The sequence below is a fragment of the Cnephaeus nilssonii genome (genome assembly GCF_951640355.1).
Source record: "Cnephaeus nilssonii genome assembly, chromosome: 12".
In the NCBI taxonomy this organism is placed as follows: domain Eukaryota; kingdom Metazoa; phylum Chordata; class Mammalia; order Chiroptera; family Vespertilionidae; genus Cnephaeus; species Cnephaeus nilssonii.
The window spans coordinates 76,073,328-76,095,789 of NC_137083.1; the positions used below are offsets into that span (position 1 = coordinate 76,073,328).

Sequence of the window (22,462 nt, forward strand, 5' to 3'; positions counted from 1 at the left end):
GCAAGCGCACAAGTCCTTTGGTTGATCTATCTCCCTTATCCCCACCCTCCCCTACCTTCCCTCTGAGGTCTGACAGTCTGATCGATGCTGTTCTTGTTCTTCAGTCTATGTTGTTCATCTTTTCCCCTAGATGAGTGAGCTCATGTGATACTAGGAATACACTTATAGGAACCAAAAATGAGACAAGCAATAACGGTTATGCCGAGAGGCAAATGAATCAGTCTATGGTGAGTTTCTTTCTGGGCCAACAGTTCTTTTGAGTCCCAATTTCTATGTCCAACAGTTCTTTATGTGTACATAACAGCAATGATATCTCAGTTCTGGATGGTGGACAAATGGTGGTAATGCAGGTCCGACCCTCTCTGGTTTGGTCCTGGGAAATCTGCAGTTACGCACATCTGCTGACTGCTAGTATGGCAAGGCATCGTCAGCGTCTTCCATCTCTGGACTGTTTCTCTTCTGTCTTCATGGCTGGAGCACTCCTGTCAATTCCTCTCTGTTGCAGGAATCCACATGGTCTCGGAGTTGTTTTCTGAAAATATACAAACATATTCTCGACAAAAAGTTAATAAAGGAATCTTTTCTATAAATTTGACTTGCGATCCTTTTTCATTTTTTTTCCCCAAACGATTTTCCTTTGGCTTGTTTTGACACCATGTATGTTTTACCTGGGTGTCTTGCTGTTAGCATTACAAATGAAAGTTAATTTTCTAAAGTAAAAATTTTCTAGATGTAATTTATTTACAGGATATTTTTACTTACATGATATTCTTCTACTATCCCCCCTTTTTTGGTTTAAATATTAGGAGGCTTTTGGAAATTTTATGCTGTAATCTTGATAGCTTTTAAATTTTACATTTTTGCACTAAAATGTGACTGCTTTAGGTTCATTATATGTTATGCAATTTTACCATGAGATGAACTACCAATAAAAATTTTAGTTAACACTTTAGAAACAGCTTTTTTTGTAGCAATTATATTTTTAAATGTCAATGTCTATAATGTGAAATTTCATTCTTTGCGAACATTCATGATGAAAAAATATTTAGACGTTAAGTATAAAATTTTCAAGAAAGCACCTAGATTTTAAAAAATATTTTAGTGAATACACAAGCAAAAATATTTGGAAGACCACTGCCTTAGAGAAACTCTTACATGAGAGTACATCAGGATATTTTCATAAGAAAGGTCATATGAGTAAAAAGTTAGAAACATCTCAAATACCCATGAACAGTAGATTAGATAAATTGTAGAATCCTATCTAATAAAAGAGTAATATTCAAATTAACCATCACTCTGCTACACCCACAAGCCATGCCCACCATCCAATTAGGAGCAAGTATGCAAATTAACCCAACCACGATGGCTGCGGCTATGGAGCAGGAGGCTTGGGTTTCCCTGGCAATGGAAGAAGCCAAGCTTTCCGCACACCATTGTCAGCCCAGGCCTCCACTCAAGGCTACAAAGTTTCACTTATAGAAGATAGATAAATCCCAACAAAAATGGCAGCAGCCACGGAGCTGGAGAGAGCAAGAGGCTTGAGTTTCCCCGGCGATGGAGGAAGCCAAGCTTTATGCACACCCTGGCTGGCCCAGGCCTCAGCTCAAGGCTACAAAGTTTCAATTATAGAAGATAAATAAATCCCTACAAAAATGGCTGCAGCTTCTGAGCAAGCAAGAGGCTTGGCACCGCGCAAGGCTACAAAATTTCAATTGTAGAAGATAAATCCCAGATGCCAGGGCCTCCACTTGGGTTGCCGGGGGGGCGTGGCTGGCCTGCAAACCACCACAGGCCCCTCGGCCAGGCCACACCATGCCCCAAGGGAACCCCCACCCTGATCCGGGACACCCTTCAAAGCAAACCAGCTGGCCCTTTCGGATACAGACACTTACCTGTGCCTGAGGTGTGGGAGAAGGTATGGACTTATGGAATCTGGGGAGAGTAGACAGTGGTCCAAGAGAGGTGATAGCAAGTCTGGTGCTGAATCATATCTAAGCCCAGTCACCATTTACTCCTGAGAGATAGCCCCTCCCTACAGTATCCAGGCAACCAATATAGCCACACCCAGATACCACCCTGAATAATTCAAAGGAATTTGAATACTCCCTGAGGTTATAGGAACTGGCCTAAAGAGAAATCTTTAGCCCCAGCAACCAAAAACTGAGAAAGAGTACAGTACAGACTACTGGAATCATAAGCCAGCCAAAGGAACAATACTCCACTTTTTTCACTTTTATTTTTATTTATTTTTATTTTATTTTTTATTATCCCTTTTTCCTTTTTTTCCTTCTTTTCTTCTTTGTTTTCCTGTTTTTGTTTGTTGCTTTATTTTCTATTTCTTTTCTCATTATTTTTCTATCACTATTTTTATTTGCTATTTTTGATTTTTATACCATTTTTGTAATCAATTTTTTTGTAAATTTATTATTTTTTCTTCTCATTCTCTTTCTTCTCATCCACTTATTCCCTTTATACTTCCTCAATACTAAATTGAGGTCCTCCCCATATTCATCCAATTCTCAATCTTATTTTCACTATATAAACTCAGCCTCTACAGATTCTGCCCCAATCCTCTTTGCTGGGTGTGTGGAGTTTGTATTTTTTTTTTGTTTATTTATTGGTTCTGTGGTGTCTCACACACACACATATATATATTCTCCTTTTTATTTCTTTGTCTTTTATCCCTTATCTTTTTCTCTCTCTTCCATAGCATTTGTGCTCTCTTTTCTCTGCCCTATCTCTCTTTTCTCAGGTAGTCACTTATATTGGGGTTATTGGTGTTGTGAGTACATTTGTGCTTAGTTCCCTCTGTGTTGTGTCTTGTTGAGGTGAATTTCATCCTGTCTGGCCAAGGGGCTTGAGAGCAAGCCACATAACCAGACACCTGGAGAGGAAACTCTATCCACGAATGGGTCAATAACACCCAAGACCCAACTATAGAGTCAGGAAGAATGCGGCAGTGAGGGAAAGAGCATGAGTGAGTGAAGGAGTAAAAGAGGAGCGTGTGGTCAGGTGGTGTGTGTGTGTGTGTGTGTGTGTGTGTGTGTGTGTGTGAGGCACAGTTAGATCCCACAGGACCTTCAGGGGCAGGCTAATCAGGCTCGCCTAACTAGGAAACTTCTGCTACCATTACAAACAGTACTGGGAGGCCAGCTTGTCCTTAGAGGCCTAGCCTTTTTAAAGGCGAGAGCTGCTGTAACTGGGTTCCCAGCCTCAACTCCACCCAGAGTGCCCTCAGATAACACCTGGGACTCTACAGCCACCCCTGCCAGGGACATGCTACCTAGGCTATGATGCCACAGTCAACAAGGTTCCAGCCAGCCTGGGTGCAGGCCCCTGTGTGTTCGGAAGCAGGCTCCCCTTTGACAGGCCCAATGTTTAGCCCAGGGCACTGCAACCACATGAACAGCAGACACGTGAGGAGCCAGCTCCTGTCCAAGGAGCAGTAGCCCCGCGAGCAACCCGCCACAGCCCTAAGAGCAGCAGCTTCACAGGCCTGCCCCTGTCCAAGGAGCAGCAGCTGTGTGAGCAGCCAGTTCCACCGTCTGAGGAGCAGGAACCACACGAGCAGCTCGCCCCATCCAAGGAACAGCAGCCGCTTGAGCAGCCCACCTACTACTGAGGAGCAGCAGCTGCACGCAGCCCAGACCCTGCACCTGCAGCCAGCCACCTTCCAAGGAGCAGCAGTTGTGCAAGCAGCCCGCTCCCTTCAGAGAAGCAGCAGCTGTGTGAGTAGACTGTCCCTTTCTGAGGAGCAGCAGCTGCACAAACCACCTGCCCTTATCCAAGGTGCAGCAGTAGTGTGAACCGCATGCCCCATCCGAGGAGTAGCACCTGTGTGAGCAGCTCACCCCCTTCTGAGGAGCAACAGAAGCATGAGTCGCCTGCCCACATCCAAGGAGCAGCAGCTGTGTGAGCAGCCCACCCCCTTCTGAGGAGCAGCAGGCACATGAGCAGCCTCCACCCATCTGAGGAACAGCAGCCACATAAGAAGACCACCCACATCCAAGGAGCAGCAGCCCTGTGAAGTCTGCACTGGTCTGAGGAGCAGCACCCACATGGAGCCTGCACTTGTCCAATGAGAAGGAGCCGGATGAGCGGCCTGTCTCTGTCCGAGGAGCATCAAGAGCACTAGCAGCTCACTCCCATGCGAGGAGCAGCAGCCGCATGAGCAGACTGCCCCCTGTAGAAGAAGAAGCACAAGCAACCCGCACCCGTACAAGGAGCAGCAGTCCTGAAAGCAACCTTCCCCTGTCCAAGGAGCGGCAGCATCACGAGTAGCTCATCCCATATGAGGAACAACAGCAGCACGCAGCCAGCCCTCATCTAAAGAACAGCAGCCATGCAAGCAGTCTGCCTCTGTCCGAGGAACAGCAGACACATGAACAGCTGACCCCCGTCCAAGGAGCAGCTGACACGAGCAACCCATCCCCATCCGAGAAGCAGCAACCTCATAATCAGCCTACCCTGATCCAAGGAACAGCAGCTATATGAGAAGCCTCCCCCACCAGCCAGAGAAGGCACCATTGTTGTGAACAGCACCCACCAGAGGAGCCGCTGCCAACTGAGAAGCAACTCCTACCATAAATGCCTGAGGAGCAACTGCAGCCAGAGAAGCCACTGCCACCCAAAGAGCAGCCCCTGCATAGCTCGACATCTAGATCAGCCAGTGAGGTCAAAAATGGGTAGACAAAGATACCCCCAAAGGAAAGAAAAGGAAGAATCGCCAGAAAAGCAGATAAGTGAAACAGAGGCATGAAATATGTCAGAAAAAGAAATCAGACTAAGTGACATAGAGTTCATAAACTGGATGGAAGAAAAAAATCAAAGCCTTATGTAATACTACCAAAGCAATCTATAGATTCAATGCACTCCCCATTAAAATACCAATGGCATATTTCACAGACCTTGAAAGAACTCTCCAAAAATTCATCTGGAGTAAAAAAAGACCCCGAATAGCCACAGCAATCCTGAGAAAGAAGAATAAAGTAGGGGGGATCTCAATACCAGATTTCAAGCTATATTACAAAGTCACTATTCTCAAAACAGCCTGGTACTGGCACAAGAACAGACATATAGACCAATGGAATAGAATAGAGAACCCAGATATTGACCCAAACCACTATGCTAAATTAATATTTGACGAAGGAGGCATGAACATACAATGGAATAAAGACAGTCACTTCAATAAATGGTGTTGGGAAAATTGGACAGATACATGCAAAAAAATGAAGCTAGATCACCAACTTACGCCATACACAAAAATAAACTCAAAATGGATACAGGACTTAAACATAAGATGGGAAACCATAAAAATACTAGAGGAATCCACAGGCAGCAAAATCTCAGACATATGCCAAAAGAACTTCTTCACCAATACTGCCCCTAGGGCAATGGAAGCTAAAGAGAAAATAAACAAATGGAACTACATCAAAATAAAAAGCTTTTTTACAGCAAAAGAAACTATCAACAAAACAACAAGAAAGCCCACTGCATGGGAGAACATATTTGCAAATGGCATCACTGATAAAGGTTTAATCTCCAACATCTACAGGCAGCTTATACAACTTAATAAAAGGAAGATAAATGATCCAATAAAAAAATGGGCAACGGACCTAAATAGAATCGTTTCAAAAGAAGACAGAAGTAAGGCCAAGAGACACATGAAAACATGCTCAACGTCACTAATTATCCGAGAGATGCAAATCAAAACAACAATGCGGTACCATCTCACACCTGTCAGAATGGCTATCATCAAGAAATCAACAAACGACAAGTGCTGGCGAGGATGCGGAGAAAAAGGAACCCTTGTGCACTGCTGGTGGGAATGCAGACTGGTGCAGCCACTGTGGAGAACAGTATGGAGTTTCTTCAAAAAACTGAAAATGGAACTCCCATTTGACCCAGTAATCCCACTCCTAGGAATATCCTATCTAATAAAACAGTAATATGCAAATTGACCGCACCTTCGCCACACCCATAAGCCACGCCCACCAGCCACGCCCACCAGCCACGCCCACCAGCCAACCAGGAGCAAATATACACGTTAAACCAGCAAAGATGGCGGGGGAAAGGACAGCACCCATGCCAGTGAGATCCAAGCCATGATGGTGGACTGGGGCAGGCGGTTAGCGCCGGCAGCCGGCTGACCAGGTCCGCCATCACCGATCATGGACCAGGGCAGTTGGCATGGGTTAACGCCCGCAGCCGGCTGCCCAGGTCCGCCATCACCGATCTCGGAGCAGGGCAGGCGGTGTGGGTTAACGCCCGCAGCCGGCTGCCCAGGTCCGCCATCACCGATCTCGGAGCAGGGCAGGCGGTTTGGGTTAACGCCCGCAGCCGGCTGCCCAGGTCCACGATCACAGATCACGGACCAGGACAGCTGCCTGCCCAGGTCCATCACTGATCTCAGAGCTGGGCAGGCTGCGTGGGTTAACGCCCGCAGCCGGCTGCCCAGGTCCGCCATCACCGATCGCGGAGCTGGGCAGGCGGCGTGGGTTAAGGCCCGCAGCGGGCTGCCCAGGTCCGCAATCACCGATCGCGGAGCTGGGCAGGCGGCGTGGGTTAACGCCCGCAGCCGGCTGCCCAGGTCCACGATCACAGATCACGGACCAGGACAGCTGCCTGCCCAGGTCCATCACTGATCTCAGAGCTGGGCAGGCGGCGTGGGTTAACGCCCGCAGCGGGCTGCCCAGGTCCGCCATCACCGATCGCGGAGCTGGGCAGGCGGCGTGGATTAAGGCCCGCAGCCCGCTGCCCAGGTCCGCCATCACCGATCGCGGAGCTGGGCAGGCGGCGTGGGTTAAGGCCCGCAGCCGGCTGCCCAGGTCCACGATCACAGATCACGGACCAGGACAGCTGCCTGCCCAAGTCCATCACTGATCTCAGAGCTGGGCAGGCGGCGTGGGTTAAGGCCCGCAGCCAGCTGCCCTGGTCCACCATCACCGATCATGGACCAGGGCAGGCGGTGTGGGTTAAGGCCTGCAGCCGCCTGCCCAGGTCCACGATCAGGGATCACGGACCAGGGAAGGCGGCGTGGGTTAGCGCCCGTAGCTGCCTGCCCAGGTCCGCCATCACCGATCTCGGACGAGGGCAGGCAGCGTGGGTTAGCGCCCACAGCCGCCTGACCAGGTCCTGGATAAGGGCTTCGAGTCAGCCATCGCCAGTGGCAGCTGACTCAAAGCCCCTATCAGGGATCATGGACCAGGTCAGGCAGCGTGGGTTAAAGCCCACAGCCAGCTGCCCAGGTCCGTGATAACCGATCTCAGAGCAGGGCAGGCGGCGTGGGTTAATGCCTGCAGCAGGCTGCCCAGGTCCACGATCATGGATCACGGACCATGGCAGGCGGCATGGGTTAGCACCCGCAGACGCCTGCCCAGGTCCCGGATCACGGATCCAGGTGGCGTGGGTTAGCACCCACAGCCGCCTGACCAAGTCCCCGATAGGGACTTGGAGTCTAGCATAACGAAAAGAATAGTCAGCAAAAGCAGGAGACAAGGTTTCATAAGTTCTCCCCCAGGTCACCACTGTTCTCTTATACATTTTAATTATCCTAGACTTTGCATGATGGGATTTGATTTGAATTATGCCTGATAGAGATTACATGACATGAATTGTAGGCTCATTCTTTCTTTTTGTGGTTGCCTGACTGAGAAAGGCCTTGGAATGAGAGAAGGCACTTTTATTTTCCTTTTTCATTCTTTAGAGGCTGAGGAATTACAGTTATATGAAGAACTTAGTGAGAGAATGAAAGTCTCATGCTGTATTATTCTGTAAGTTTTATCATGTGGACTATCAAAAACTTGGTGGGATCCTTTTAAAGAGGTGTTACAAAAATTATGTTGAAATTAACATTCAAGAGTAAAAGGAGAGAAGTGAGTGGTGGGTAAAGGAAAGAACTTTGTCCTAGAAACCAAATAGAAGCCACATAAACCTTCAGATTCTTACTCATTGTGCTTTGGAGGTATCCTATCTAATAAAAGAGTAATATACAGATTGATCATCACTGCAACACACAATATAGCTGCCCCCATGTGGTCAAAGATCCTGCCCCCATGTGGACACAAGATGGCCACCACAAGATGGCCAGCAGGAGAGGGCAGTTAGGGGTGACCAGGCCGGCAGAGGAGGGAAGTTGGGGGCAAACAGGCTGGCAGCAGAGTGGTTAGGGGCAATCAGGAAGGCAGGCAGGCAAGCAGTTGGGAGCCAGCAGTCCTGGATTGTGAGAGGGATGTTTGACTGTCCGTTTAGGCCTGATCTCATCGGGCCTAAACGGGCAGTCGGACATCCCTTGAGGGGTCCTATATTGGAGAGGGTACAGGCTGGGCTGAGGGACAACCCCCCTCCGTGCATGAATTTCGTGCACCGGGCCTCTAGTATCCTAAGAAACTGGGAACACCAATAAGAAAGGATATATGCACCCCTATGTTCATAGCAGCACAATTTACAATAGCTAAGATTTGGAAACAGCCTAGGTGACTGGATCAGAAAACTATGGTACTTCTACACAATGGAATACTATGCTGCCATAAAAAAGAAGGAATTCATACCATTTGCAGCAACCTGGATGGAATTGGAGAACATTATGTTGAGTGAAATAAGCCAGTCAATGAAAGAAAAATACCACATGATCTCACTCATTTATGGATAATAAAGAACATTATAAACTTGAACAAAAAGATAGATACAGAGGCAGTAAAGCATCAAAGAGTCTGTCAAATTACAGCAGGAAGGTTAGGGAGAGGTGGGGAAGATAAGAGATCAATCAAAGGACTTGTATGCATGCATATAAACATAACCAATGGACGCAAAACTCTGGGGGGTGAGGGCATGTATGGGAGTGGGGTGGGGGGGCAATGGTAAGATATGTACACATATAATAACTTAATAAAAAAATTGAAAAAAAAAACACCTTATGTAAGAATCAAGAAGAAATGGATGAAAAAATCAACAAATTGTGTAAGAATCAAGAAGAAATGAAGAGTGATATAGCTGCAATAAAAAACACCATGGAAAGATTCAACAGTAGACTAGGAGAAGCAGAAGAGCGAATTAGCAAACAGAAGACAGGGAAGGAAAACACAGCCAAACTGAATTGCAACTGGATAAAATATTAAAAGACAGGAGGAGAGCATAAGGGAGCTATGGGACAACATGAAACGAAGCAACATATGAATAATAGGGGTGCCAGAACAACAGGAAGAGGAACAAGGGTTAGAAGAACTATTTGAAGAAATAATGTCAGAAGACTTCCCTGATGTGGCAAAGAAAAATGTCACAGAAGCACAGAGAGACAAACAGAATGAAGCCGAAAAGACCCACCCCAAGACACATCATAATTATGATGGCAACTATTCAGGACAAAGAGAGAATCTTAAAGGCTGCAAGAGAGAGACAGAAAGTTTCATACAAGGGAGCTCCCATTAGATTATCAAATGATTTCTCAACAGAAACACATCAGGCCAGAAAAAAATGGGAGGAAATTTACAAAGTGATGCAAACCAAGGGGCTGAATCCAAGAATACTCTATCCAGCAAGGTTATCATTCAAAATTGAAGGGGAAATAAGGAGATTCACAGACACACACAAAAAAAAAAATGCTAAGGGAGTTTATCACTACCAAGCCAGCAATGCAAGAAATACTAAAGGGACTGGTGTAAAAGAAGAAATAAAAAGGTAAGAAGAAACTCAGACACAGAAAATAAAAATGGCTACACATAAGTACCTTTCAATAACTTTAAATGTAAATGGGCTAAATGGTCCAATCAAAAGACATGAAATGGCTGAATGGATAAAAAAACACGACCCATATATATGCTGTCTACAAGAGACCCACCTCAGAAAAAGGGACTCATACAGACTGAAAGTGAAGGGATGGAAAAACATCTTTCAGGCAAATGGAAATGAAATAAAAGCTGGGGTAGCAGTGCTTATTTCTGACAAAATAGACCTCAAAGTAAAGGCCATAACAAGAGATAAGGAAGGCCACTCCATAATAACAACGGGATCAATACAATAAAAGGATATAACCCTGATAAACATATATGAACCCAATGCAGGAGCATCCAAATACATAAAAAAACTCCTGAAAGGTATCAAGGGAGAGATTGACAACAACAGAATCATAGTAGAGGACTTTAATACACCACTGATATCACTGGATAAATCCTCTAGACAAAAGATCAGCAAAGAAACAGCAATTCTAAATGACTCACTTGATCAGATGGACCAAATTGACATCTTCAGAGCATTTCACCTCAAGGCCACAGAATTTACGTTCTTCTCAAGTGCACATGGGACATTTTCAAAGGTAGACCATATATTGGGTCACAGGGGAAATCTCTCCAAAAACAAGAATATTGAAATCATCTCAAACATATTCTCAGACGACAATGGCATAATATTAGAAATAAACTATAATAAAAACATTCCAAAAAATTCAAACACTTGGAAGTTGAATAGCATGCTATTAAACAATAATTCGGTTATCAATGAGATCAAAGAAGAAATTAAAAACATCTTGGAGACTAATGACAATAAAAACACAACAATGCAAATACTATGGGACACAATAAAAGCAGTCTTGAGAGGGAAGTTTATAGTTCTACAGGCCTACTTCAAAAAACAAGAAAAAATGGTAATAAATCATCTAACTCAACAACTCAAAGAATTAGAAAGAGAGCAACAATAAAATCCCACAGTGAGCAGAGGGAAGGAAATAATAAAGATCAGAGCATAAATGAAAGACATAGAGACCCAAAAAAAAAAAAAAAGAATAAATAAAAGATCAATGAAACCAAGAGCTGGTTCATTGAAAGGATAAACAAGATTGATGAACCTCTAGCCAGGCTCAACAAGAAGCAAAGAGAGAAGACCAAAATAAACAAAATCAGAAATGAAAGAGGAGAAATAACAACAACCCCCCCCCCCCGCCCGGAAAATCAAAGGATTGTTAAAAATTATTATGAACAACTCTATTCTAACAAACTAGACAACCTGGGGGAATGGACACATTCCTAGAAAAATACAACCTTCCAAAACTTAGGAAGATTCTAAAAATCTCAATAGGCTGATAACTATGGAAGAAATTGAAGCAATAATCAAATAGGTTCCAGTAAACAAAAGCCCAGGGCCAGATGGCTTCAAAGGGGAGTTTTACCAAACATTCAAAGAAGAACTAAAACCTATCCTCCTCAGACTACTCGAGAAAATTCAAGAGGAAGGAACACTTCCAAGCCCCTACTATGAAGCCTGCATCACTCTAATACCAAAACCAGATAAAGATAACACAATGAAAAAGACTTACAGACCAATATCCCTCATGAACATAGATGCCAAAATCCTCAGCAACCTTTAGCAAGTCGGATCCAGCATTACATTAGCAAGATCATACACCATGACCAAGTAGGATTTGTCCCAGGAATGCAAGGATGGTACAATATTCGCAAATCGATAAATGTGATACATCACATAAATAAACTGAGAGATAAAAATCACATAGTCATATCAATTGATGCAGAAAAAGCATTTGACAAAATCCAACACCCTTTCTTGATAAAAACTCTCAGCAAGGTGGGAATAGAAGGATCATATCTCAACATAATAAAAGCCACATCTGACAAACCCACAGCCAACATCATACTCAATGGGCAAAAACTAAAACCACTTCCACTAAGCACAGGAACAAGACAGGGATGCCCACTCTCACCACTCCTGTTCAACATAGTGCTAGAACTACTAGCCATTGCAATCAGACAAGAAGAAGAAATAAAAGGTATCCAAATTGGAAAAGAAGAAGTAAAACTGTCCTTACTTGCAGATGACATGATACTGTACATATTAAACCTGAAAGACTCCATCAAAAATTATTAGACTTAATAAATGAATTTGGCAATGTAGCAGGATACAAAATAAATGCTAAGAAACATATGGCATTTCTATACACCAATAGTGAACTTATAGAAAGAGAGACTAAAAAAGCAATCCCATTTACCATCAGACCAAAAAAATTAAGATACCTAGGAATAAACTTAACTAAGTAGGTAAAACACCTATACACGGAAAACTACACAACAGTGAAAAAAGAGATAGAGGAAGACATATACAGATGGAAGAACATACCATGTTCATGGATTGGTAGAATCAACATCATCAAAATGACCATACTATCCAAAGGAATCTATAAATTCAATGCACTTCCTATTAAAATACCAATGACATATTTCACAGACCTAGAATGAACTTTCCCAAAAATTCATCTGGAATAAAAAAAAAAGACCCCTAATATTTACAGCAATCCTGAGAAAGAGGAACAAAGTAGGTGGGATCTCCATACCAGATTTCAAGCTGTATTACAAAGCCACTGTTCTCAAAACTGCCTGGTATTGGCACAAGAACAGACATATAGGTCAATGGAATAGAATATATAACCTAGAAATCCGCCCAAACCACTATGCTCAATTAATATTTGACAAAGGAGGCATGAACATACAATGGAGTCAAGACAGTCTCTTCAATAAATGGTGTTGGGAAAATTGGACAGATACAAGCAAAAAAAATGAAACTAGACCACCAACTTACACCATACACAAAAGTAAACTCAAAATGGATCATGAACTTAAACATATGACGGGAAACCATAAAAATACTAGAGGAATCCATAGCAGAAAAATCTCTGACATATGCCAAAGTAATTTCCTCACCGATACTGCTCCTATGGCAATGGAAAATGATGAGAAGATAAACAAATGAAACTACATCAAAATAAAAAGCTTTGCACAACAAAGGAAACCATGAATAAAACAAGAAAGCCCACTGCAAGGGAGAACATATTTGCCAATGATATCAACGATAAGATTTTAATCTCCAACATTTACAGGGAACTCATGCAGCTTAAAAAAAAAAAAAGATAAACAACCCAATCAAAAAATGGGCAAATCATCTAAATAGACACTTTTCAAAAGAAGACAGAAGGAAGGCCAAGAGACATATGAAAACATGCTCAAAGTCTCACTAATCATCAGAGAGATGCAAATCAAAACAACAATGCGGTACCATCTCACACCTGTCAGAATGGCTATTATCAACAAGTCAACAAATGACAAGTGCTGGCGAGGATGCGGAGAAAAAGGAACCCTCGTGCACTGCTGGTGGGATTGCTGACTGGTGCAGCCATTGTGGAGAACAGAATGGAGTTAACTCAAAAAACTAAAAATGGAACTCCTATTTGACCCAGTGATCCCACTTCTAGGAATATATTCCAAGAAACTTGAAACACGAATCAGAAAGAATATATGCACCCCTATGTTCATAGCAGCACAATTCACCATAGCTAAGATTTGGAAAACAGCCTAAGTGCCCATCAGCAGATGACTGGATTAAAAAACTGTGGTACATCTACACAACGGAATACTATTCTGCAGTAAAAAAGAGGGAGTTCTTACCATTTGCAACAACATGGATGGAGATGGAGAGCATTATGCTAAGTGAAATAAGCCATGCAGAGAAAGATAAATATCACATGATCTCACTCATTTGTGGAATATAATGAACAACATAAACTGATGATCAAAAATAGATCCAGAGAAAGAGAAACATCAATCAGAACATCAAACCTCAGGGAAGGTAGGGGACAGTGGGAGTAAGGGGAAGAGATCAACCAAAGGAATTATATGCATGCATATAAGCCTAATCAATGGACACAGACAACAGGGGTGTGGGGGCATGAATGGGAGGTGTGGGGTAATGGAATAAGAACACAAATGTAATACATTAATCAATAAAGAAATTAAAAAAAAATAAAAACAAGAAGTAAAAACTACAGGCAGACATTATATGCCAAGCTAGAGGAGAAAATGTTACTAAGGAATAATAGAGAAAGCTTAGGGTCATCATCCTTTAGTCCCCTGCATTCCTTTTCTCTGCATGTCTGAAGAAAGAGAGCATCCATACTTTCTGCTTTGGAGTTTTACAAAGTGAGAATGTGTCCCTCCCCTGTTAAATCAGTCAAAAGTCTAATAATTGCCAACAATGAACTTTACTATACCCCCTAGTCCTGAGAGCCTGAGGACAGAAAGCTCTTACTTTGGGGAAAGTTACATGGGGAAGGGGCATCTGAAAATACACAGGAAATGTAGACAGATTTTCAATAATCTTCATCTTCCTGGAACAGAAATGAGAAAACAAAGGAAGCAATATCGAATACTCTGAAGATTAAGATAAGTATCCCTTCCTGACTCTCAACTTCACTTCTAGCATTTTGTTGCCTAAAGGAATAGTAATTCTCCTTTTCTTCAAATTTCGTCTTCATTTCTGCCTGTCTCTTTTCCTGCTCCAGTTTATCCTCGAGCTTTCTGATTTTCTCTTCATAGTCCTTTGTTAACTTCCTTTTTTCTCTCTCCCACTCAGCTCTGCATTGTTCTTGTATCACTTGGATCTGTTTCTCTCCACCTCAGCCCTTTGGTATATCTTATTAGTGTAGAATCCTCCCTGGTTCTCCATCACTATGAGCTGCACCAGGTCCAGCAGCTGTGTCCTCTGAGCCTCCTTCTCAGCACCTGTTGCCTTATTGTTGAACTCACAGTGACAATCCTTGAGCTGCTCAATCAAATCTTGAATACCTTCTGAAGCTTCCTTTAAGTAATCATGGAACTCCATGCCATCCAAGTCATCTTTCTGGGTGAATAAGAGAATCATGTATCTCCTAGCTTTGGGTCCAAACATTGACAGCATCTTCTCCATGGCCTTTTGTTCTTCTTTTGTGTACTGGCCCAGCGGGACCACCAGGAGCACAGAGTGAGGACCAGGGAAGGTTAGGAGGATGCAATTAGCAATCTCCCTTTGCGTGTCAGCATCCCATACCTCAGTGTCGAAAATGCCAGGCATGTCCACGACAACAATTTCTCTCCCATTCCACGTGCTGCTCCCTTTCTGACAGACCTTGATGACAGATTTTGCTCCAATGGTGGAATTAAACACTCTCTTTCCAAGGATGCTGTTCCTTGTGGCACTTTTTCCTACTCCAGTCTTACCCCTAAGACAAGTCTCAATTGTGAATCTCTAGGGTATTCATTTCGAAGCCTGGAACATCAAAAATAAAAAGCCACAGTGGTAGGACTTACCTTCAAAATTTACCCCTCCAAGTCCCCCACCCATAGATGCACTTCACTATTGCCCACTAGTGTCCTGTCCATGAGTGGGATACTACACAATGGAGGTCTATCAAACCCCTGGGTTTGACCTCTCTCCTGCAGGACTTGAGGAATGCTGGACACTTCTCAGGAGTCCCTTGGGTTGCTCACTCTGATCTTTGGAGGCTAAGTGCCATGGAAGGAGGGTGTAAAATGGTTAAATGAGAACTCTGAGCTACTGCTGGTAGCTGTTCTTCATAAGCTAATGGGGGAAGTAACACAACATTTGACTTTGGGATATCACATTAAACATGTAGAAGAAAACATAGCACAAAACTTGTACCCTTGGTCTTAGAGATGATTTTATAAATTTGACCCGCAAAGCAAGGGAAATAAATTATTGAGATTATAGCAAACTCAAAGAGCTTCTGCAATAGCCAAAAAGCCCATCACAAAACAGAAAGACAAACAAATAACTGAGATATCTGCAACAATACCTCTAATAATGAGATAATATCCAAAATATGTAAAGAACATATACAACCAACAACAAAAACAAGCAATCCAATTTCTAAAATGGACCAAGGCCAGAACAGACACTTCTCCCAAGAAGACATTCAAATAGCCAGCAGAGCCCTAACTGGTCTGGCTCAATGGATAGAGCATCGGCCTGCGGACTGAAAGGTCCCAGGTTCGATTCCGGTAAAGGGCATGTACCTTGGTTGTGGGCACATCTCCAGTAGGAGGTGTGCAAGAGGCAGCTGATTGATGTTTCTCTCCCATCAATGTTTCTAACTCTATTCCTCTCCCTTCCTCTCTGTAAAAAATCAATAAAATTGATTTTAAAAAAAACACACAAAAAAAATAGCCAGCAGATATTTGAAAATATTTTCAACTTCACTAGCTATGAGGGAAATGCAAATCAAAACCTCAATAAGATACTACCTCACAACTAATAGAATAACCATTATCAACAAGAAAAGTAATAACAAGTACTGGAGATTGTGGAGAAAAGAAAAGGGAACCCTAATCCACAGTAGGTGGGAATTTAAATTGGCACAGCCACTATGGAAAACAGTATGGAGGTTCCTCAAAAATTAAGAATAAAACTACCAGGAGACCCAGCAATTCCTTTTCTGGGTATCTACCCTCAAAATTTGAAAACATATATGTTCATTGCAGCATTATTCATGGTAGCCAAGATATGTAAGGAACCTAAGTGCTCTCTGATGGGTGATTGATAAAGATGTAGTACATATATACAATGGAATACTACTCAACAATAAAAAAGGTGAAATATTTCCATTGGCTACAAAATGGATGGATCTTGAGAGTTTCATGCTAAGTGAAATAAGTCAGATAGAAAAGGACAACAGCTATATAATTTCACATGTATCTAACCTAATAATAGACAAACATGCAAATTGACTGCACCTCCACTACACCCACAGCCAATCAGAGCGAACAATATGGCGGTTAATTTGCATATGCAGGCGCTGAGCGGCCTGGGTCCCGTAAACATCCTCCAGACCCAGGCCGCTCAGAGCCTGTAGGCCCGCGCTTAGGTCCTGAGCAGCAGGGGCCCCAGAACGCCCCCTGGCTACTGGGAGCCTTGGCAGGGCGGGAACATTCCTGCATTGCCATAGCGACGTGGGAATGTTCTCACCCCCAAACACTTGCAGAGGTCTGGGGTCTGGGACCTGGAAAATATCCTCAGGACCTAAGCCGCTCAGAGCCTGTAGGCCTGCGCTTAGGTCCTGAGCGGCAGGGGCCCAGAACGTGGCCTGGGTCCCATAAACATCCTCCGGACCCAGGCCGCTCAGAGCCTGTAGGCCCGTGCTTAGGTCCTGAGCAGCAGGGTCACAGAATGCCCCCTGGCCACTTGGAGCCTAAGGGTGCAGGCGCCAAGGGGCTGGGTCCTGCAAACGTCCTCAGGACCCAGGCCAGTCCGAGCCTGTAGGCCCCTTGCTTAGGTCCTGAGTGGCAGGGGTCCCAGAACGCCCCCTGGCCACTTTGAGCCTATAGGTGCAGGCGCCAAGGGGCTGGGGGCGGGGCGGGGCGGGGCGGGAACATCCCGTGTCACCATAGTGCCTCCAGCCACTTGGGAATGCTCCAGCACCAAGAGGCAGTTTGGGTCCACGCCCCCAGCCTGGCACACACGATGGGGGGCTGGCTGCTGGCCTCTGGGGTGTGTGGAGACCCCCGGCAGCCACCGCTGCGTGTGGCCCAGGGGTCCCTGCATGCCCCCCAGCCTGGTGCCCATGGTCAGGGCTCATACAGGAGGCAACCAATCAAAGTGTCCCTCTCACATTGTTGTTTCTCTCTGTCTCTCCCTCTCTCTTCCACACTCTCTAAAAATCAATGGGAACATACCCTCAGGTGAGGATTTAAAAAAAAAAGCATATCCTATGAAAGACACATCTTGAAAATGCCTAAAGAAAGTTGTCATTTTTTCTTGGTGAAGGGACTGGAGTGAAGGTGTTGATGAAAACACCTTGATGGCTGTGGTGACTGGCAGTGGCTGCAGCAGCAGGGTGATGGGGCTGGTGCCTTCCCCTGATCAGCCTGGTTGCCTCCCACAAAGGAGCGTGGGGAGTGGGCCTAAGCCATCAATAGGACATCCCCTGAGGGCACCCAGTATGTGAGAGGGGGCAGGTTGGGCTGAGGGACCCCCAACCCCAGTGCACGAATTTCGTGCACTGGGCCCCTAGTTTAGGATATAAAACAGAATGCAACAAAAGAAAAAACAAGAAACACACAAAAAAACCTCATACACACAGACAGCAGTATGGTGGTTAACAGAGAGGAAGTGGACTGGGAAGACATGGTAAAGGGTAAAGGGGTTCAAATATATGGTGATGACAGAAGACTTGACTTTGGCTGGTGAACATACAACATAATATTCAGATCATGTATTATAGAATTGTACAGTTAAAACCTTTGTCCTTTTATTAACCAATTAGAGGCACAGTGCATGAAAAGTCATGCACTGGGGGCTCCCTCTGCCCAGCCTGCCCTCTCTGAGAGCCCTCAGGGGATGTCCTACTGACAGCTGGGAGCAGGCCTAAACAGCAGTCTGGCCTCCCTCTGCTGGAGGCAACCGGGCCTCACAGCCGCTGAGGCTTTGTCTGGAAGGTGTCCAGTCTATCTGGTCTAATTAGCATATTACCCTTTTATTAGTATAGATGTTACCCCAATAAATGTATTAAAATAAAAATAAAGTAAATAAAATTACTATCTTGTAAAAAACTATATATATTAGAAAAATGAAATATAATTTGCAAAATGTATCTTGAGCTATAAGGGAAAAAATAGAAGAAATACTTACAAATCACACATCTGATAAAGAACCTGTAAAAATCCTATACTAGAGGCCTGGTGAACGAAATTTGTTCAAGAGGCTCAGCCCTCGCAGCACTTTGCAGCCTCTGCCGGCCCTCACAGCCCTGGCTTCATCTGGAAGGTAGTTCTGTTGTTTGGTCTAATTAGCATATTAGCTCTTTATTATATAGGATAATAAAAGCCTAATATGCAAATTGACTCACCAGAGGAATGACTGATTGCTATGAAGCATACTGAACACAAGGGGACTGTCACTCAATGCAGGACACTGCTCAACCAGAAGCCGGACTCATGGCTGCAAAGCAGAGTAGAGATGGCAGGAGCCTCTCCTGCCTCCGAGGCAGCACTAAGGAGCAGTGAGGCAAGCTTTAAGGACCAGTGAGCAGGCGGGCAGTAAGGAGCAAGCAGTTTCAGACTGAGAGAGGGCACAGAACAGGCCGAGGAACCCTCCCCCCAGGCAAGAATTTTGTGCACTGGGCCTCTTGTATTTGATAAAAACCTGCCAAAGAACAGAATGTATAAAGAAATCTTGCACTCCATTAATGAAAGACAAATAGCCCAATTTAAAATGGAAAAAAAAGATTTGAATAAGTGTTTTGGACATATCAGTATACTGCATATATTGTACCAGTGAAACCATCACCACAATCAAAGTGATGACTCTGTCCATTTTCAAATGCCCTGTAGCCCTCCCATCCCACTTACCTTGCCACCAAAGCCCCAACAACCACTTGTGTGCTGTGGGCAGATATACACCAAAATCGTTCCTTGATGTGAACATGTATGTGAATGGCTCAGACCTAGACTTCGAGCTGAGACCTCAGACCTCTATGGAGGAGGAGATGATGATGATTTTCTCCAACATGGAAATTTGTTAATCCCTAATCCCAATTTAGGAAAAATTTTAGAAACACAAGATGCTTTTTAATAGGAAGAAAGATCTTGAGAAGCATTGCCTTAGATATTCCATTTTTTAATATTTATCTAAAAACATAGCAACTAAGATTGTTGGTAGAGTATTAAATTTGACAGTAAAATAGGAATCAAGTTTTCAGAATAATTTAAATAGGTTAATTGAAATAAGTGTATATTCAAGAAAATTTAATTGTACTGGACAAAAAGCTGTTCCTAAAGTAGTAACTAAAATTTCTATTGGTAGTTCATCTCATGGTAAAATTCCTGAACATGCAATGAACCTAAAGCAGTCATATTTTTGTGCAAAAAAATAAAATTTAAAGTTATCAAGATTGCATTATAAAATTTACAAAAGCCTCCATTAATCAAAAAAGGGGGAGAGTAGGGTAATATCATGTAAGGAAAAATATCCTAAAAGTAAATTACATCTATAAAATTTTTACTTTACAAAATTAATTTTCATTGGTGATGCTAACAACAAGACACCCATAAAAAACACACATGGTGTCTAAATAAGACAAAGGAAAATCATGTGGGCAAAATAAAAAGGATCCCAAATCAATTATATAGAAAAGATTCCTTTATTAACTTTTCATCGAGAATATGTTTGTATATTTTCAGAAAACAACTCCAAGACCATGTGGATTCCTGCAACAGAGAGGACTTGACAGGCCTGCTCCAACCACGAACACAAGAGGAGAAACAGTCCAGAGATGGAAGATACTGATGACGCCTTGCCATGCTAGCAGTCAGGAGCTGTGTATCGCTGCGAGTTGCCTAGAACCAAACCAGAGAGGGTTGGACCTACATTGCCACCATGTGCCCACCATCCAGATATCATTGCTGACATGTACACATAAGGAACTGTTTGACATTGAAACAGGGACTCAGAACTGTTGGACATTGAAATTGGGACTCAAACATTTTTTGTTATTATATGTTTACTAGAGGCCTGGTGCACGAAATTCGTGCACGGGGGTGTGTGTCCCTCAGTCCAACCTGCACCCTCTCCAAACTGGGACCCCTCAGGGGATGTTTGACTGCAGGGCCTAAACAGGCAGTCAGACATCCCTCTCACAATCCTAGACTGCTGGCTCCCAACTGCTCGCCTGCCTGCCTGATTGCCCCTAACCACTTCTGCCTGCCAGCATGATCACCCCCTAACCACTCCCTTGCCAGCCTGATCAACGCCTAACTGCTCTCCTGCCGGCCTGATCATCCCCAACTGCCCTCCCCTGACAGACCAGTCACCCCCAAATGCCCTCCCCTGCATATTCCGTCTTTATTAGATAGGGTTTTTTCTTTAACATACTGGACAGCCCTAACTGGTTTGGTTCAGTGGATGGAGCAACATCCTGTAGACTCAAGGGACCCAGGTTCGATTCCAGTCAAGGCCATGTACCTTGATTGGGGGCATATACCCAGTGGGGACTGTGCAGAAGGCAGCTGATCGATATTTCTCTCTCATAGATATTTCTAGCTCTCTATCCCTTTCCCTTCCTCTCTGTAAAACATCAATAAAATATATATAAAAAAATAAACATTTAAGATTCCTCCATATTTGCCTGGCTGGTGTGACTCAGTGGCTGAGACCCCAGGCTGGGGCCCAATCACTGTGTGGGTGCCCGCCGTCGCCGCCAGCCGAAGACCCCAGGCTGAGGGCGGGGCCCGATCGCCACCTGGGTGCGCACTCCGCTGCCAGCCCAAGACCCCAGGCTAAGGGCAGGGCCTGATCGCCTGGTGGGTGCACGCTCCGCCGCCAGCCCGAGATGCCAGGCTGGGGGCAGGGCCTGATCGCCTGGTGGGTGCGCGCTCTGCTGCCAGCCTGAGACTCCAGGCTGGGGGCGGGGCCCGATCGCAGCCTGGGTGCGTGCTCCGCTGCCAGCCCGAGACCCCAGGCTGGGGGCAGGGCCTGATTGCCTCGTGGGTGGCATGCCACTGCCAGCCTGAGACCCCAGGCTGGGGGCGTGGACCCAAACCGCTGCTTGTTGCTAGAGCATTCCCAAGTGGCTGCAGGCAGGACGTTCCCGCCCCGCCCCCAACCGCTTGGCGCCTGCACTCATAGGATCCAAGTGGCCCGGGGGCGTTCTGGGACCCCTGCCACTCAGGGCCTATAGGCCTACAGGGTAGGAGCAGCCTGGATCCAGAGGATGTTCCCAGGACCCAGGCCAATCAGCGGTTGTGTATGCAAATTAACCGCCATCTTTGTTGGGTTAATTTGCATACTCGCTGATTGGCTGTGGGCATAGCGAAGGTACGGTCAATTAGCATTTTTCTCCTTTATTAGTGTAGATTTCTAGTCTGCAGAGGCAAGATGTTTTAAAGGAAAGAAATGGGGAAAAAATAGATACAGAGGCAAAGAAGCATTGAACAGACTGTCAAACTACAGCGGGAAGGCACGGGAGTTTAGGGGGAGGGCTGTAAGAGATCAACCGAAGGATTTGTACACATGCATATAAGCATAACCAATGGATACAAGACACTGGTGGGGGGGCAGGTGAGGGCATGTACTGGGGGTAGGGGAGGCCGGGGCGAGGTCAATGGGGGAAAAAAGGGAGACATATGTACTACTATTTGTAATACTTCAAACAATAAAAAAAATAAAGGAAAAGAAGTGTATACATTTTTAGAAACTAAATATATGTATCTGTATTCCTGTTTGTGTAACAGAAAAATACTCATAATAATAAATGCAAGTATGGGCCTAACCAATGGACACAGACAACAGGGGGGTGAGGGCATGAGTGGGAGGGATGGGGGGATAATGGGGGAATAAGGACACATAGGTAACACCTTAATCAATAAAGAAATTTTAAAAATAAATAAATAAAAACATAGATGACTCTGTTCTTTTAAAAGCATATATTTTTGAGAGATAGACTCATAGATGGAGAGCAGGATGACAGCTGTCATGGGCATGGGGAGCTGGGGGAATTGAGTAAAAATGAAAAATAAGTAAAAATAATGGACAAGGGAAACAGTGAGGTGACTAGGTGTGTTGAGGGAGGTGGAAAATGGGGGATATATGATGATGAAAGGAGACCTGACTTGGGGTGGTGAACACATAATAGAGTTAC

At 44.5% G+C, this 22,462-nt stretch overlaps 1 pseudogene across 1 annotated transcript in view; it reads right to left on the reverse strand.

Annotated features, from left to right (window-relative positions):
* Positions 1 to 14,143: 14,143 nt before the first annotated feature.
* Positions 14,144 to 22,462, reverse strand: part of LOC307108109 (GTPase IMAP family member 4-like) — an 87,839-nt pseudogene continuing 79,520 nt past the window's right edge. The window contains exon 2 of the transcript in view: positions 14,144 to 14,979. The product of the transcript in view is annotated as a GTPase IMAP family member 4-like (transcript). The remainder of the gene's footprint in view (positions 14,980 to 22,462) is intronic.